The sequence below is a fragment of the Triturus cristatus genome, chromosome 10 (genome assembly GCF_964204655.1).
Source record: "Triturus cristatus chromosome 10, aTriCri1.1, whole genome shotgun sequence".
Lineage (NCBI taxonomy): Eukaryota > Metazoa > Chordata > Amphibia > Caudata > Salamandridae > Triturus > Triturus cristatus.
In genome coordinates, this window is record NC_140593.1 from 1,119,786,004 (window position 1) to 1,119,803,095 (window position 17,092).

Consider the following 17,092-nt stretch of genomic DNA (forward strand, 5'->3'; position numbering starts at 1 on the left):
ACCCTATCATGTCAAGAAATTGCTCAAGATCTGCCTTTGTATTTGTTAGGGTGAGAGTTTGACAGGAGCAGTTCAGTGGGTTTAATGTTTTTATACCACTGGAGGAAACTGTTTTTGTTGCAGAAGTGCCCCCCACTTGCCTGGGATTTGATGCAACTGTCACTGGAGTGCACTGGGTGTCTGCGAAACAGGTCCCCGGTGCTAGTGTTCTTTCCCAAAAACCAGGTAACTTGTCACTTGATCCCCAAGTGACCAGACCATTTAGCACCTCTGTAAGACCCTAGTAAGTGGTACCCCTGGTACCTAGGGCATAGTTACTGAAGAGGGCCCCTAAGAGCTGAAACATATATTGTGCCACGCAAAGGGTCCCAGCACCAAACTCATGTAGACTGGCACTGCTGGCTGCGTGACGAGGTGCTCAAAAAATGGACACAGTACATGGTCCCATAACACTAGCCCTGTGCTGGCCAGTTCATTTACTGAGTTTACAAGTGAACAGGGAAGCCATCTTAAGGTAAGTACTGGGCACTGATCAAAACGAGTGTTCGAGGCATATGAGCTGCAGATTACACACTTTTGCATAGATCGCCATCTGGTGTTGGGCCCGGATGTTTGCAGTTTGTTTTTCCTCTTGGAAAGTCTTTGGAAGTCACGAGGTCGGTGACTCCTCCCTTGGATCGTATTGCGCAGGGGCTTCGGCTCCATCCTCAGATTGTTTTTTCCGCCATCGGGCTCGGATGTAATACTTCGTGCTCCGGTTCCGAACATTTCCAGTTCGACGATCGAAGCGGAATCCTCGCTTATCGCGGTATTGTTCAGATCCAGATCTCCTCAATCACCTTCTCTTCGACACATCTTCGATTCCAGTCGTCGACGGCGGCCTTCGGGCCTACCCAAGCTCCGGTCCCGGCTGATGGAAAGAACTCCTTTCAAGAAGTGTTCTCTGTGGGTCCAATTTCCCCCACACCGATCTTCATGAGGTATGCAACCTCTGCCTCTCCCCTGCACACGAGGCTCGAGACTGTCCGGCCTGTAAGTCTTTCAGATCGAAAAAGACTATTCGAGATCGAAGAGCCAGACGAAACATGGCGCTCTCCTCGACCTCCGTTCCAGTCGACATCTTCGGGGATGACGTCGAAGATCCGGGACAGCAGCACACCGAAGAGGACCTCGTCAGTGCTTCCGAAGCCTACGACTCAGATGTGGAGGACATCACCCCGGCGCAGAGGGTTGTGAGTACTATACCCCCTCCCACACCCGCGCCGACACCCAAAAAGGCTTCGGTCACGCCTTCGCCTCTGGGCCTAGGCAAGACCAGAGACACTGCCTCACACACCCCACCTTCGGGCCCGGTGAAGAAGCCAAGTAAGCCTTCCGGCGGCTCGGGCTCGAGCCAGCCTGCCAGCGGTGCCGAGAAACACACTTCGGCACCGAAAAAGAAACCAACCTCTACCTCGACACCGAGCTCCGCACCGAAGTCCTCGGTGTTGAAACCCAACCTTTCCGTACCGACGCCATCTTCGGTACCGACCAAACCCCATAAGGCCCTCGGCACCGACACTTCCACGCCGAAGCCCACCTCTGCGCCGACCAAGAAAACGGAGGGTCCCAAGCCCAGTGCTAAGCACGGCACGGACAAGCCTAAAAAGTCATCGGCCCCGAAACCTTCGGCGCCGACGGAACAAACATTGTCACAGGAACTGTTTACACCGGATCCCTTGCAAAAAACTCTTACCAAGGATCCAAAAACTGGACATTTGGCACTCTCTTCTAAAAAGAGACATTTGGACAAACCGGCTCCGCCACCTCCTCCAAAGAGGAAGGACTCTGCTACCTCCCCTTTCAGAATGCCTTCCCCCACCTCCTCCACCCTCTCCACCTCCGCCCCCTCCACCTTCTCCACCCCCACCTCATCGCTCTCCGACCCCGTCTCCAGACGATGATGATCAGGGCGACCCATATTACGATCCAGGGGATGTGCTCCAAGACCCCACCCCTACAGGATCCCCAGACCCATTGGACAACTACAATAATCCAGATATTCCAGACGTCCCACAAGATGACCTTTGCCCTTCCAGGCCATCTCCACCGGAAGACTCATTAGGTTTCCACCACCGGAAGACTCATTAGGTTTCCACCACCTACTTCAGAAGGTGGCACATTATCACGGGGTAGAGCTACACACTGACCCAGTAGAGGAGGATTTCCTCCTCGACCCCTTTGATACCGAACATTGGTCTACCTCCATACTACCTATGCTCAAGGGGGTGATAAAACATTCGCCAGAGGTTTTTAAGGACCCAGTCAGGGCTAGGGTCATTAACCCACGCATAGAAAAAAAGTACAAAGCTGCCCCCACAGATCCTGCCTATATCAAAGGGCCACTGCACGGAAGAGGTCAAACTCCCAGGCGTCAGGCGAAGCACCACCACCTGACAAAGAGTCAAAGCTACTGGACGCGTCAGGAAAGCGTACTGCGTCACAGGCAGCTAATATATGGCGTACCGCCAACAACCAAGCGCTATTGGCCAGATACGATAGAGCGCATTATGATGAATTTGAAACCATAATGCGCCACGGCCCAAAGGTAGATGAGGCCCTCGAGAAAATGAAGGAGGACACTGATACGGCAAAATCTATGGGAGCCCTGCAGTCACACCCTCCCTAGGCGCTCCTTTCGCCGCTGTTCCTTTCGGGGTACGGCTAGAGGCTACTCCTCAGATAGCACGTCCACTTCCTACAAATCCCCGGCTCAGTCCACCTTCACACCGCCTACCCAATGAGTCCGTCTCTCCCCCCCCCCCCCCCCCCCCCCCCCCCTCCGCTCCCTCCAGACCATCCCACTCCGGTCGGGGGGCAGACTACAAATTTTCCTTCAGTTCTGGGAGACCATCACCTCAGACAAATGGGCGACACAATTTATTCGGTCAGGGTATTGCCTAGAATTGACAACTACCCCCCCCCCCAAAACATTCCACCCTGGCAACGCCCAATGTCACAAGAACATTCCACATTACTAAAACAGAAGGTAATCTCCCTCCTACAAAAACAGGCATATAGAACAAGTTCCCATCAATCAGCAAAATTTAGGGGTCTACTCCCTATATTTTCTAATACCAAAAAGAGACGGGACTCTACGACCTATTCTAGATCTCCGGCCCCTAAACACATACATACATTCAGACCATTTTCACATGGTAACGCTTCAGCAGGTACTTCCGCTCCTCTCCCAGAACGACTTCCTCACCACACTGGACTTGAAAGATGCATACTTTCACATTCCGGTACACCATGCTCACGGAAAGTACCTCAGATTTGTAGTGGACGGGCAACACTACCAGTTCAAGGTGCTCCCATTCGGGGTCACAAAGGCACCAAGGGTCTGTGGCGGCACACCTCAGAAGACAGCACATTTACGTCTTCCCATATTTGGACGACTGGCTGATAAAAGCCACGTCCTACAACCAATGTGTACACCACACCGCCCCTACAATCCAACTACTTAACCAGCTAAGCTTCACGGTGAACCACCAAAAGTCCCAGCTAACACCATCCCACATAAAGCAATACCTCGGTGCCACCATAGACACCTCAAAAGCCATAGCCTACCCCAATCCGGCTAGGATTGCAAGTATTCAGGCTTTATGTCAAAGATTCATACCTCAACACTCCCTTCCAGCAAGAGTGTTTATGCAACTGATAGGGATGATGGCCTCTTGCACTTTCACAGTGCCTCACGCAAGACTCCAGATGCGTCCACTCCGAGTGCTTAGCGCGCCAATGGAACTAGGCCCAGGGGCAACTGACAGATCTGGTGTTGGTAGACGGTCGCACCCATCGCTCTCTGCAGTGGCGGAACACCACAAATCTTTCCAGAGGTCGACCGTTCCTGGACCCGGTTCCACAAATGATACGAACAGACGCATCGCTCTCCGGCTGGGGAGCTCATCTATTTCACCTCACAGTGCAGGGCACATGGACGCCGCAACAAAAGTTACTCCATATCAACCATCTGGAGTTACTGGCAATCTTTCTAGCCCTAAAATCCTTTCAAACACAGATTTTAGGCAAGGCAGTCCTCATTCGCACAGACAACATGACGGCCATGTATTACATTAAAAAACAAGGCGGCACACACTCTCCACAGCTCTCTCAACTAGCACAGAGCATATGGAGATGGGCAATTCCACACAAAATCTTTCTCCTGGCCCAGCATGTACCAGGAGTCTAAAACACCATGGCAGATCTGCTCAGCAGACAGATGCAGCAGATCCACGAGTGGGAACTTCACCCACAGGTTCTTCACCTGTTCTTTCAGATGTGGGGGCATCCGCAGATAGACCTCCTCGCCACCCACGAAAACAAAAAATGCCCAAGCTTCGCCGCCAGATACCCACATCCATTGTCCAAAGGCAATGCGATATGGATGAACTGGTCAGGCAAATTTGCGTACACCTTTCCACCTCTCCCACTAATTCCATTAGTGGTGCGAAAGCTACAACAGCATTCCCTCACACTGATCCTAGTAGCTCCAACATGGGCCAGACAACCGTGGTACACCACACTGCTGGAACTCTCGGTAGTACCACACCAAAAGCTACACCTCTCACCATGCCTCCTAACCCAGAACCATGGAGAGATCAGGCACCCGGACCCAGTTCAGCTCAACCTTGCGATCTGGCTCCTGAGATCCTAGAATTCGGATACCTTAACCTTCCCCCTGACTGTATGAACGTCATCAGAGAAGCTTGACGCCCTACCACTAGAGCCTGCTACGCTGCCAAGTGGAAAAGATTTGTTGTTTATTGCCATAATAACACAATCAATCCTCTAGACGTGTCTATACAACACATCATATGCTACTTACTCCATCTACAAAGGTGTAACCTAGCATATACATCCATTCGGCTACACCTCGCAGCAATTGCCGCTTACCTACAAAACAGGCAGCACCTATCACTTTTCAGAGTGCTCGCCATTAAAGCCTTCATGGAAGGCCTAAAACGAATAATTCCCCCCAGAGTACCACCCTCACCTGTGTGGAACCTAAATATAGTTCTCACAAGGCTCATGGGACCACCCTTCGAACCTTTGCATAAATGCGAACTGCAATTTCTCACATGAAAAACAGCTTTTCTTGTAGCCATCACTTCCCTTAGAAGGGTCAGTGAGATACAAGCACTTACCATGCAAGAACCTTTTCTCCAAATGCACCAGAACAAGGTTGTTCTCCGTACCAACCCAAAATTCCTACCTAAAGTCATTTCCCCTTTTCATTTAAACCAATCGGTAGAATTACCGGTATTTTTATCGCAACCTCAAACTGTTGCAGAAAGGGCTCTACACACGCTAGATGTCAAACGAGCCTTACTTTACTATAGCCAAAGAACACAACCTTTCAGAAAGACCAAACAACTATTTGTCTCTTGCTCTCCACCACACAAAGGCAACCCCATTTCAAAATCAGGGATAGCTAGGTGGATTGTAACATGCATCCAGATTTGCTACCACAAAGCAAAACAAACGCTATCTGTTCCCCCTAAAGCCCACTCTACACGAAAGATAGGGGCTTCTATGGCTTTTCTAGGGAACATCCCATTAGATGATATCTGCAAAGCAGCTACATGGTCAACACCGCACACTTTCACTAAACATTACTGTGTAGATGTGCAAACCAAGCAACAAGCTAGTGTGGGCCGGGCTGTACTAAAAACACTATTTCAAACCACTGCAACATATACCGGTGGTCGCCGCTAAGGTTGGGAACTGCTATATAGTCTATGCAAAAGTGTGTACTGCAGCTCATATGCCTCGAACGGAATATGCTACTTACCAGTATGCATCTGTTCTTGGCATGTAGAGCTCCAGATCTACACACGCCCACCCGCCTCCCCGGCTACCTGTATCTGTTCCAGGCGATCTTATTTAGATACAACACACATGGGTTTCTTCACTGTTACTACTACGCTCCATCTTTCCCTGCTGGCGAAAAACAATCTGAGGATGGAGCCGAAGCCCATGCGCAATACAATCCAAGGGAGGAGTCACCGACATCGTGACTTCCAAAGACTTTCCAAGAGGAAAAACAAACTGCAAACATCCGGGCCGAACACCAGATGGCGATCTATGCAAAAGTGTGTAGATCTGCAGCTCTACATGCCAGGAACAGATGCATACTGGTAAGTAGCATATTCCTTAGGTGCCGCCCCCTATTTGTTTTTTGTTGTTTAATATGTTTATTGAATTCCCATATATGCGAAATATGTTAGATATACACAGTATTTTACCAGAACCAGTTGGCGTAAAAAATACAAATTATACGTTGCATTATATCTGTGTATAAATGGACAATAGCTATCTCAACCATATCCATACAACATGCTAGTATACATTTAATATGATAAATAATATTCAGCGCCTTGAGACCATCACGGGTGAGTAGCGCGCTCTACAAACCCCTGATTGATTGATTGATAATTATATAACAACATTCGGGGCTCGCTACTGCTTCGATATCCAAGCACAGTGCAAGTGTCTATTTCCCACCCCAAGGTATTCCACCTGTAAATTTCTAATGGCTTCAACCGGCAATGCCGTGAAGTCATGGTTAATGATCAAGCTACCAGATCCATGACGATAAAACATGAAACATCCAATCAAGAGGGACAACAGGAAAGAACAAGGGTGGCTGGGGAGAGGGGGGAAACCAGCCCGATCTACAACCATAGTGCCATTTACACAAACCCAGTTGTGTCACTCACAATGTCATATTTCTGTGTTCGAGGCATGTGGGCTGCTGAATTCATATCTGTGCATAGATCGCCGCCTAGTGTTGGGTCCGGATGTTTGCACGTTGTTGTCCTGGAAGAGTCTTCGAAGTATCCTTGGATAGGTGACTCCTCCCCTGGACTACAGTGCGCATGGGCATCCTCTCCATCCTCAGATTGTTTTTTTCCGCCATTGGGTTCGGATGTGCTATCTTAGCTCAAGTTAGGAAAATATTTTTTCGAGGCCAAAAGGCCTTTAGTTCGCGTCGGTACTGTTTATCGATCGGGTTTCGATAGAATTTGTTAGTTTACTAACTTTCAGCACCGACTGCTTTCGCATTTACCTGTCCATCGACGACTTCGACGATGGAATCCAGGACGCCATTCAAAAGGTGTCCGGTATGCAATGCGAAGTACCCACACATCGACGTCCATCCGGTGTGCAACAAATGCCTTTCGCCGGACCACGACGAATCAACATGCATGGCCTGTGCCCGGTTCCGCTCGAAGAAGACTCTGCGGAATCGACGAGCGGCGAGACTCGAGGCGCAGCACGCGGCACCGGCCCCGACAGACATCTTCGGCGAGGCCGAGGACGTCGAGGAATTGGAAGTCTTGCCCTCCAGTCCCGTTTCCGAACACGAACCCGGATCGGATGAGGAAGACGAGTCACTCTTCCACAGAGGTGAAGACGACACCGAGGTAGGAGACGACGAGGAGGCCTTCGGGGCCGAAGAAAGTAGCTCCAATGATGAACAAGGCCTGCCTGTTCAAACCGTTCAAACACCAGTGCCACAGCCTATGGCTCCGGTCGAGGGATCGCCTTCGGGCCTTACCCGAGACCCATCCCGCAGTTCTTCGGCCCCGCCCTCGGGCCCGGCCTCGGACGTTCAGCGGCAGCCATTACTACATAAACAGGCTGGTTTCCCTATCACAAAACCGAAAGCTGCTCAGGTTCCACCGAAACCGAAACTGAAAGTAGCGCTGGTCGGATCGAGGCCTTCGACGCCAGCGCACCGCGTCGGCACCGACCGCACCAAGAGGGACTTCGGTGCCGAACTTGAGGCGGGCGACGTTGGAGTCGACAAACGGAAAAAAGCCATCGGCACCGACAAACCTGCTCGGCTACCGGCACCGACGACACCAAGGGCCGTACCGCCTGCTGTGTCTCACATCGCTCCCTCGACGACACCTAAGCCTCAGGTATCGAAGACTTCGACGGTGATCTCTTCACCCCGACTCGATGACCCGCCGGCACCGAAAAAATCTACGGCCGCCTCTACGAGCCTGGCCGGTGCCAAAGCCTCGAAGGCGCCCCAAGTACGACCTGGTGTGACGCAAGGCAGCAAAACCACACCTGTCCTCCAGGACACGTCGGGCTCCGGTTCGGTCGGAGCTCCCGCAGCCTCTTCGGTGCCGACCAACATTACCTTCGGCTTGCCTCCGTCAACAATCCCAAAAATGTTCCAACTCAGGACACGGGTCACCCAACCTACGGTCGCACCTGCTGAGACGTCTCCAGCACGTATCATCGACGCCGGCACTGGCAGAATGATTCTCCAGGACCGACGGATAACTTCGGAGCCGCCATTGGACCCTTTCAGGATCCCACTAAAAAGGAAGTTGCCTGCAGAATCGGAACCTCTCCTTTATGAACCCTTCCATTCATCCTACCAGGATCCACACCGGTTCTCCCCCACACGCTCCGATACAGACGCATTGGAGGACTACATGGCTGACCAAGTCCCCTACCATGTAGACACGGACCCTGATGACCAGCAGGACCCTGATCAAACTTGGGGCGACCCTGCAGACCCCAGTGCACCTCTCGATGCACAGGATCCACAACTCTATGGGGCAAAGACATCTCCTACGGAGGATACTGCAGCGTTCAATGCTCTTATCGAACGTGCTGCCAATAACCATGGGGTGCAGCTTCACTCTGATACCATCGAAGATGACTTTCTAATGGACACCTTTGCATCCTCAGAAAGACATGTAAAGACTCTGCCAATGTTGAAGGGGGTCCTCAAACCAGCCAAGGACATTTTCAAAGAACCCACCAGGGCACGAGTGATAAACCCCAGGATTGATAAAAAATACAGATCAGCACCTGGGGATCCTACTTACATCAGAGGACAATTACCACTCGACTCCATCGTCGTAGCGAATGCACGCAAGAGGGCACACTCGCAAACAACAGGTGACGCTCCTCCCCCGGACAAAGAGTCCAAGGTGTTAGAAACCTCTGGCAAGCGAGTTGCCGCCCAAGCTGCCAACATATGGCGCATAGCCAACACTCAGGCGCTCCTTGCTCGCTATGATAGAGCGCACTATGACACACTTGAGCAAATATTCCAACATCTCCCTGACCAGTTCAAGGAAGGCGCAGAAATGCTCATCAGAGAAGGACAGCTACTAACGAACGCTTCCATCAAATGCGCACAAGATGTTGCAGACACGGCTGCCAGAGCCATAAACACAAGCGTCATGTTGCGACGACATGCCTGGCTACGGATCTCAGGATTCAAGCCTGAGGTACAAAACAATATACTGAACCAGCCCGTCAACCCCGACTATTTATTCGGGCCAGAGGTTGACACCACCCTCGAAAAGATAAAAAAGGATACGGACACTGCAAAGTCCATGGGCGCACTACAAACTCAGTCCTTTCGGAGCGGCTCCTTTCGTCGCCCCGGAAACAAGGGAGCAGGTAGAGGACAGGGGTCACAACACACATATAACAAAGGCAATACACAGACCACCTATGATAAGAACACCCGAGGTGGATATCGTGGCTCCAGCACAAAGGGCAGAGGACGCGGCTACGGCAACACCAGGTCCTCCCCCAAGAACAAGCAGTGACGCCCTCTCCCTTCCTCCCGACCACATAACACCTGTCGGGGGAAGGCTACAAAGGTTCCTGTCCACGTGGACTTCCATCACCACGGACAGGTGGGTCAAAGATATTATAAAATACGGTTACTGTCTGGAGTTAACCTCCACTCCACCCACAATACCACCAAGAAGCCGTCCTATGTCCTCAGAGCACTTAACGCTCTTACAGCAAGAAGTGCAAAGTATGCTTCTAAAAGGCGCTATAGAGGTCGTACCCATCCACGAGCAGGGTGCGGGAGTGTACTCCCTCTACTTCTTAATTCCAAAAAAGGACGGGTCGCTCAGACCTATATTGGACCTGAGACCCCTGAACCAGTACATTCTTTCAGAGCACTTTCATATGCTCACTCTACAGCAAGTCCTTCCGCTTCTCAAGCAGGGAGACTTCCTAGCCACACTGGACCTCAAGGATGCGTACTTTCACATACCCATCCACCCCTCACACAAAAAATACCTCAGGTTCACTGTTCAGGGGCAGCACTATCAGTTCAAAGTCCTTCCCTTCGGCGTGGCAACAGCGCCCAGGGTTTTCACGAAGTGCCTAGCTACGGTGGCAGCACATCTACGGAGGCAGCATATACACGTCTACCCCTACCTAGACGACTGGCTCGTTCAAGCGAAGTCAGCCCAGCAATGTGCAAGCCACATGTCCCGCACCATTCACCTTCTTCACAGTCTGGGATTCTCACTGAATTATCCAAAGTCCCATCTCCAGCCCGCACACGTACAACAGTACCTAGGTGCGACTATAGACACTCTGGCGGCCACAGCTCAGCCAAATTTAGTGAGGATCGACAGCATACAACTGCTGATCTCCAAATTCAAACCCAATCACTCACTTCCAGCGCGAGTGTTCATGCAGTTGATAGGCATGATGGCCTCCTGCATCTTCATAGTCCCGCACGCGAGATTACATATGCGCCCACTTCAGGAGTGCCTAGCACGTCAGTGGAATCAGGCTCACGGACAGTTAAGGGACCTAGTGTTGGTGAGCGGTCGGGCATACAACTCTCTGCATTGGTGGAATCCACAAAACCTTTGCAAGGGCCGACCGTTCCAAGAGCCTGTCCCACAAATAGTACTGACAGCGGACGCGTCTCTCCAGGGATGGGGAGCTCATGTACTCCACTACACAGTGCAAGGACTATGGACAACACAACAAAAGAAGTTGCACATCAACCTTCTGGAATTGATGGCAATCTTCCTAGCCATGAAGGCATTCAAAGTACATCTATGCAACAAGGTCGTGTTGATCCGGACGGACAACATGACCGCAATGTACTACATACAGAAACAGGGAGGCACACACTCTCCACAGTTGTCTCATCTGGCTCAGAGCATGTGGAAGTGGGCCATTCAAAGGAACATGTTCCTCATGGCGGAACACCTCCCTGGCAAGGACAACCAGATGGCGGATCTGCTCAGCAGACACAGCCACCAAATGCACGAGTGGGAGTTACACCCATCAGTACTCCAACCGTACTTCCAGCAGTGGGGTCATCCGGAGATAGACCTATTCGCGACAAGCGAAAACGCAAAATGCCCAAGCTTCGCCGCCAGATTCCCACATCCGCAGTCGCAGGGCAATGCGATATGGATGAACTGGTCCGGCAGATTTGCGTACGCTTTTCCCCCAGCGCCATTGATACCGCTAGTGGCCCGCAAACTCCGACAACACTCCCTGACACTCGTCCTAGTTGCTCCCACGTGGGCACGCCAGCCGTGGTACACCACCTTCCTCGAACTTTCCGTGGTGCCGCATCAAAGGCTGCGGATCAAACCCGCGCATTTGACGCAGAACCATGGAGAGGTTCAGCACCCAGATCCGCAACAGCTGAATCTGGCGATCTGGCTCCTGAAGTCCTAGAGTTTGGCTATCTCAACCTGCCACCTGACTGTATGGACATCATCAAGGAGGCCAGGAGACCCACTACCAGAGCTTGCTATGCAGCCAAATGGAAAAGGTTCGTCATTTATTGCGGTAATAATGACATGAACCCGCTGGACGCATCCATCCAAAACATCATCTGTTATCTCTTACACCTATATCGATGCAATCTGGCGTACACCTCTATACGTGTCCATTTGACCGCAATATCAGCCTATCTGCAAACCAGGCAGCACCTCTCTCTATTCAGAGTGCCTGCCATCAAAGCATTCTTGGAAGGGCTCAAACGAGTCATTCCACCTAGTCACCCACCGGCTCCAATGTGGAACCTTAACTTGGTCCTCACACGCCTGATGGGTCCACCCTTTGAACCTCTACACTCATGCGAGATTCAATTCCTTACCTGGAAAGTGGCCTTCCTAGTAGCGATCACTTCCCTCAGAAGAGTTAGTGAACTCCAGGCACTAACCGTTCAAGAGCCATTTATTCAGGTTCACGCTAACAGGGTCGTACTACGTACCAACCCCAAGTTCATGCCCAAGGTAATATCGCAGTTCCACATGAACCAGACTATTGAACTGCCCGTTTTCTTCCAAAACCCACAAACTGTTGCAGAAAGGGCACTACATACACTAGATGTACGGAGGGCCCTCATGTACTACATCGACAGGACTAAACCATTCAGGAAGACAAAACAACTGTTCGTTGCCTTTGCCCCACACCACAAAGGTAACGCCATCTCCAAAGCAGGGATAGCCAGATGGATAGTTAAGTGTATTCAAATCTGTTATCAAAAGGCAAAACGCACATTAACTATTCCACCACGAGCCCACTCAACACGTAAGTTGGGGGCTTCCATGGCCTTCCTAGGAAATATTCCCCTGCATGATATATGCAGAGCAGCCACATGGTCCACTACACACACATTTACAAAACACTATTGCGTAGATGTGCAGTCAAAACAGCAGGCAGCTGTAGGACAGGCTGTTCTCAAAACACTTTTTCAGACCGCTGCAGCTGGCACGGGTAGCCGCCGCTAATAGAGGGCACTGCTATGTATTCTATGCACAGATATGAATTCAGCAGCCCACATGCCTCGAACTGAATATGCTACTTACCAGTATGCATCTGTTCTTGGCATGTAGGGCTGCTGACATTCATATCGCCCTCCCTCCTCCCCGGCGCCTGTCGCAGCTGCAGCTCTCAGAATTACTGCAAGCATGGTCATCACTTTCTGTATCTACTCCATCACTGCCACAATGGCGAAAAACAATCTGAGGATGGAGAGGATGCCCATGCGCACTGTAGTCCAGGGGAGGAGTCACCTATCCAAGGATACTTCGAAGACTCTTCCAGGACAACAACGTGCAAACATCCGGACCCAACACTAGGCGGCGATCTATGCACAGATATGAATGTCAGCAGCCCTACATGCCAAGAACAGATGCATACTGGTAAGTAGCATATTCAATACTGATCCGTTGTATGTTATGTACTATATGCATTTCAGACCATATTATTAACAATTCACCATACGTCCTGTATATGGACTGGATTAGTTGCTGCCAGAAGCAGCCGGAGGGTCATCCGGAGTCAATGCTACTTGAGGCGCTGTCACAATCACATTCCAGGCTGCTGAAATAGGATACTTGCAAAGCCCCAACGTGCTTTCTCTCAACAGTGAGCCGGCCTCTGCTTTGGCCCAATTTAGCATTGAATGAGCCCAGGCAGTAAGTTAAGGGGGGTCAGTTGCTTTCCATCGGCACGTGACAAGCTGTTTGGCCACCACTAGCCCCAAGTCTAACCAGCATTGGCATAGCCAATTGGTCTTGCCTTTGGGACCGAATACGTTTTTACTCATGCTTTACATTATCGTGAATGTCGGGCTCCTAGAACCAAGGTTCTATTGTGTCAGATGATCTAGCAAAAGTCTAGTCATTCTGGGGCATAGAAGGTGAGCGCCAACCGCAATGATGTTCCCCACTCCCTTCCCACAGTTCCTCTCCCCCACCCGATTTCCATTTTACAGTATAGGAGGACAGTGAATAATAGCATATACCTGTTTCAATTGGTTTTTGTATTCATACATTTTGTTTGTAAAGGTGATCAGTCTTGTACCAGTGTTGAAAGTGATAAAGTATGGGGGAAAAAGAATAGGATTGTCATGAACCTTGCTGTGTAGTTTTGTGTACCGGCATTGTACAGAACGAGTAATGTCTCAGTCAAAGACTTGTACGGAAGACAAGTAAATGTATCCAACTTTGCTTCATTCCAAATGTGTTCCGCGTGTGGCCCATGGGCTCGCAACATTAAACAGAAACACGTCTGGATCGCCAAGCTCTGCAGAGGTTGAACCCTCCCTCACCTGTTAGATTTTATATTAGTTTTACACAGATTTTATATTAGTTTTACACAATAAAGAATACAAGAAGACATTGAGGGTGACATTTTGTATGGTGCTTCTCACCAATGAAACAAACCATCAGAGCGGCCACCCCCTTCTGGGTCTGCTGCATACGGGTGGGGTTCAGGATAGGGGAGGGCTTTTGTCATCCAGAGGTGTGGGGAGGGGTTTCTTTCCCATGCTTCCTTGCCTGCCCAAACAGCCCCACGACAGACAAGCCATCTGTACTTAAAGGAGCTGGCACTCTGCCCCATTCATACGTCATTTCTGTAGCTACGTTTCAGACAAATGACTTTTACACAGGTTTGCATTTCACTCAGCTGGGGGCATCAGTGCATAAACACCAACTATCTAACGTGCAGTTCTTGAGGTATGTACCGCAGCTGGAAACAACTCATTAGATTTTGGGCCACATCAACACCTAACCTCCTCTTTCCGCAAGGGGAAACACTTCACCTATTTATTTTAGCAATATCAACAGACCAAGGGCGCGTGCAATATGTTAACTTTAACCGTGCATGTGGTACTCAATTGACTATTACAATATTTGTAAAATAAAATCCAACTGGCAGCCTTGTTTCACGATACTGGGCGTTTGACATTTCACGGCTAGAGATTAACGGCACATTTAAAAAGTTTTCAACGTATCGATGTTTAAACATTTTCGATTTAAATTAAAGACAGAAAAATACTGAGCAGCCAACCACGGCACCCTCTAGATGCTTTCACACTATCATTTCAATTTAAAACAAGCGCTGAAAGACAAGCGCGGCCAAGAAAGTTAAAGCAACGCGCACTCTGACTTAATGGGTACGTTTACGTGCTTCTAGGCAAACCCAAGGGGGTTTGAGTGGAGTGCGGCCAGAAACGCCACTGTACGGAATGGGGTCACGGCTTCCAGGCTCCGTCCATCTACAGCGTTTACCTTACGGGAGCAAGCAGCGACAGGTGCGATAATTGCAAACAGATGGCGCCGCTGCTCGCACCTGCAAGGTAAACGCTGTACATGCACGAGTACTCATTGGAAACAGTGCAGTACATGCACAAGTTTCCAAAAAAGTACGGAATGATTCCAAAAGGTCACTCCAAAGCAGTGCTTGCGCGCTGCGTAGGCGAGACATAAAACATCAGGTGGAGGCCTTGTATTTCTTATTTCTGGGAAATATTCCTGTTATGCAAGCTGCCCATGTTTTCGGCAGTGTCCTATCTGTACTTTTGTTTAATAATTGAATCACACCAAACCAATAGCTTTGCAGTCTAGGCCAAGACCATAACATATGTAAAAGGTCGGCATCTATCATTTTGCAACACAGACATCAAGCATCCACCCTGTTAAAGAACCTGTTGATTTTATTTGGGGACAGATAGGCCCTATGGACTATATAGAATTAAATCAGCCTAAACCTTGCTTTTCTGGGAATTTGTCTAGGGCTTTCCAGCAAGTTTCCCTACTCTTTGGGTTTGCAGGGTCGTGCGAGGTCCACCTCCCATTTGTTATGCAAGGGTGTTAAATCGATGATAGTGTGCTCTCGGATAGATTCCGCAAACCATTTTATGAGTTGTCGCCCCGTATCCAGCACGTGGACATACTGCATCTGAAAGAAACACGTTAGTTAGATTCCTCACCTTAGAATATCCCCAGGCGTCAGACTGGATCCGGAAGATTTTTCGTCAGCAATACCCATTGCGCGTCGCTAGGCGTCGTCTGCGGCTCCGCGTCCGTCGTCGGCATCGTGCGCCGGGATGATGTCGTCGGGGTACTTAGACGCCGCCCTCGCGCGCTGACGTCAGTTCTTCTTTTTTCCGCGCCAGTAAGCGCAGATCCGGGAGAGCTACCCCTTTAGTCAATTTTTTACTAACTTTTTTGACTCTTTTTGGTCAATTCTCGACTCTGGTGCCGGTAGGATGCCTGGTTTCAAGGCCTGCGACGACTTTCACCGACTGATGTCGGTGACCGATCATCACCGCCGGTGCCTGTACTGCTGGGCCTCGACCACGACGCGGCGTCGTGCTCCGATTGTATGGCCCTGACCTCGAAAGCTAGGCGGGAGCGGTCCCGCAAGCTTCTCGAGCTTCGCCACTCGGCTCCGCGTCGCTCTCGATCCCGGTCCAGGAGGAGGTCCAAGGATCGGTTGCGGAGCCGCACTCGACATCGTCACTCGTCTGGCTCGAAGTCTTCGGGTAAGTCGAGGCACTCCAAGAAGCGACACCGCTCTTCGGACTCCCCTCGCCGGTCGCGTGACTCGGCCGAGGGTCCGGGTGGTTCCACCCCCGCGGCTCCGCAGGAGCCGCGCAAGTCCCCATACCCGACTGTCCCTGGGACTGACGCGATGCCGGCGGAGGTCAGAGCCTTCCTCTCGGCCATGAGGAGCCTGGCCCCGCCGTCGACGCCCGCTGGCGCGCCTTCGGGCCCCGCGGACTCGACTGGGCGACCTCGCATGCTGGCGGCTCCGGCCACTGCGCCGCAGGTCCCCGAGGGGCCCGAGCCTGGGTCCCCGTCGACGCCGGTCGACCTCGTTACGCCTCCTCCGCCGGTGCCGATACCACCCCCGACGCCGGCTCCGGTCGACGTCGATCCCCGGTTCAGCCCCTGTCCGGTCCCGACGCCGATGCGGCGCCGCATCCGACGCCGCTAGAGACACATAGTGTCTATCAACCGGCTCCGATCATTCCTCCTGTTTACCAGGAATCGGATGACGGGGGTGACTGGGAGGGGTCTGATGATCCTATGGCCCTTCAGAGCCAACTTGCACAGGACTGGGCAGATGAACTGGGGGAGGCCAGTGGGTTGGATACCTCTCCGGACACTGGATTCATCTCTCCTCCGACTGTGGCTTCGGAGGACGGTGCAGCTTTTTCTGTGGTGCTGCGCAAGGCGGCCGAAGCCCTTGGGCTTGAGCTGCCTGCCGTGGCTGTGAGGACTAACATCCTCACTGAGGTGCTTCAGTCTGCCGCATGCTCCACTGAGCCTCTGCTGCCATTCAATGAGGCCCTCACTGACGTTCTGCAGGGCACCTGGTCCAAGCCCTCCACAGTCCCTCCTGTGGATAGGAACGTTGCCAGGCGCCACCGCCCTGCTCCGGGCGACCCCAGTTTTCTGTCCCAACACCCCACCCCCGAGAGTCTGGTTATCCA

At 51.3% G+C, this 17,092-nt stretch overlaps 1 protein-coding gene across 1 annotated transcript in view; it reads left to right on the plus strand.

Moving 5' to 3' along the window:
• LOC146796670 (uncharacterized) overlaps positions 1–17,092 on the plus strand; it is a 440,337-nt gene that overhangs the window by 367,028 nt on the left and 56,217 nt on the right. The window lies entirely within an intron of this gene.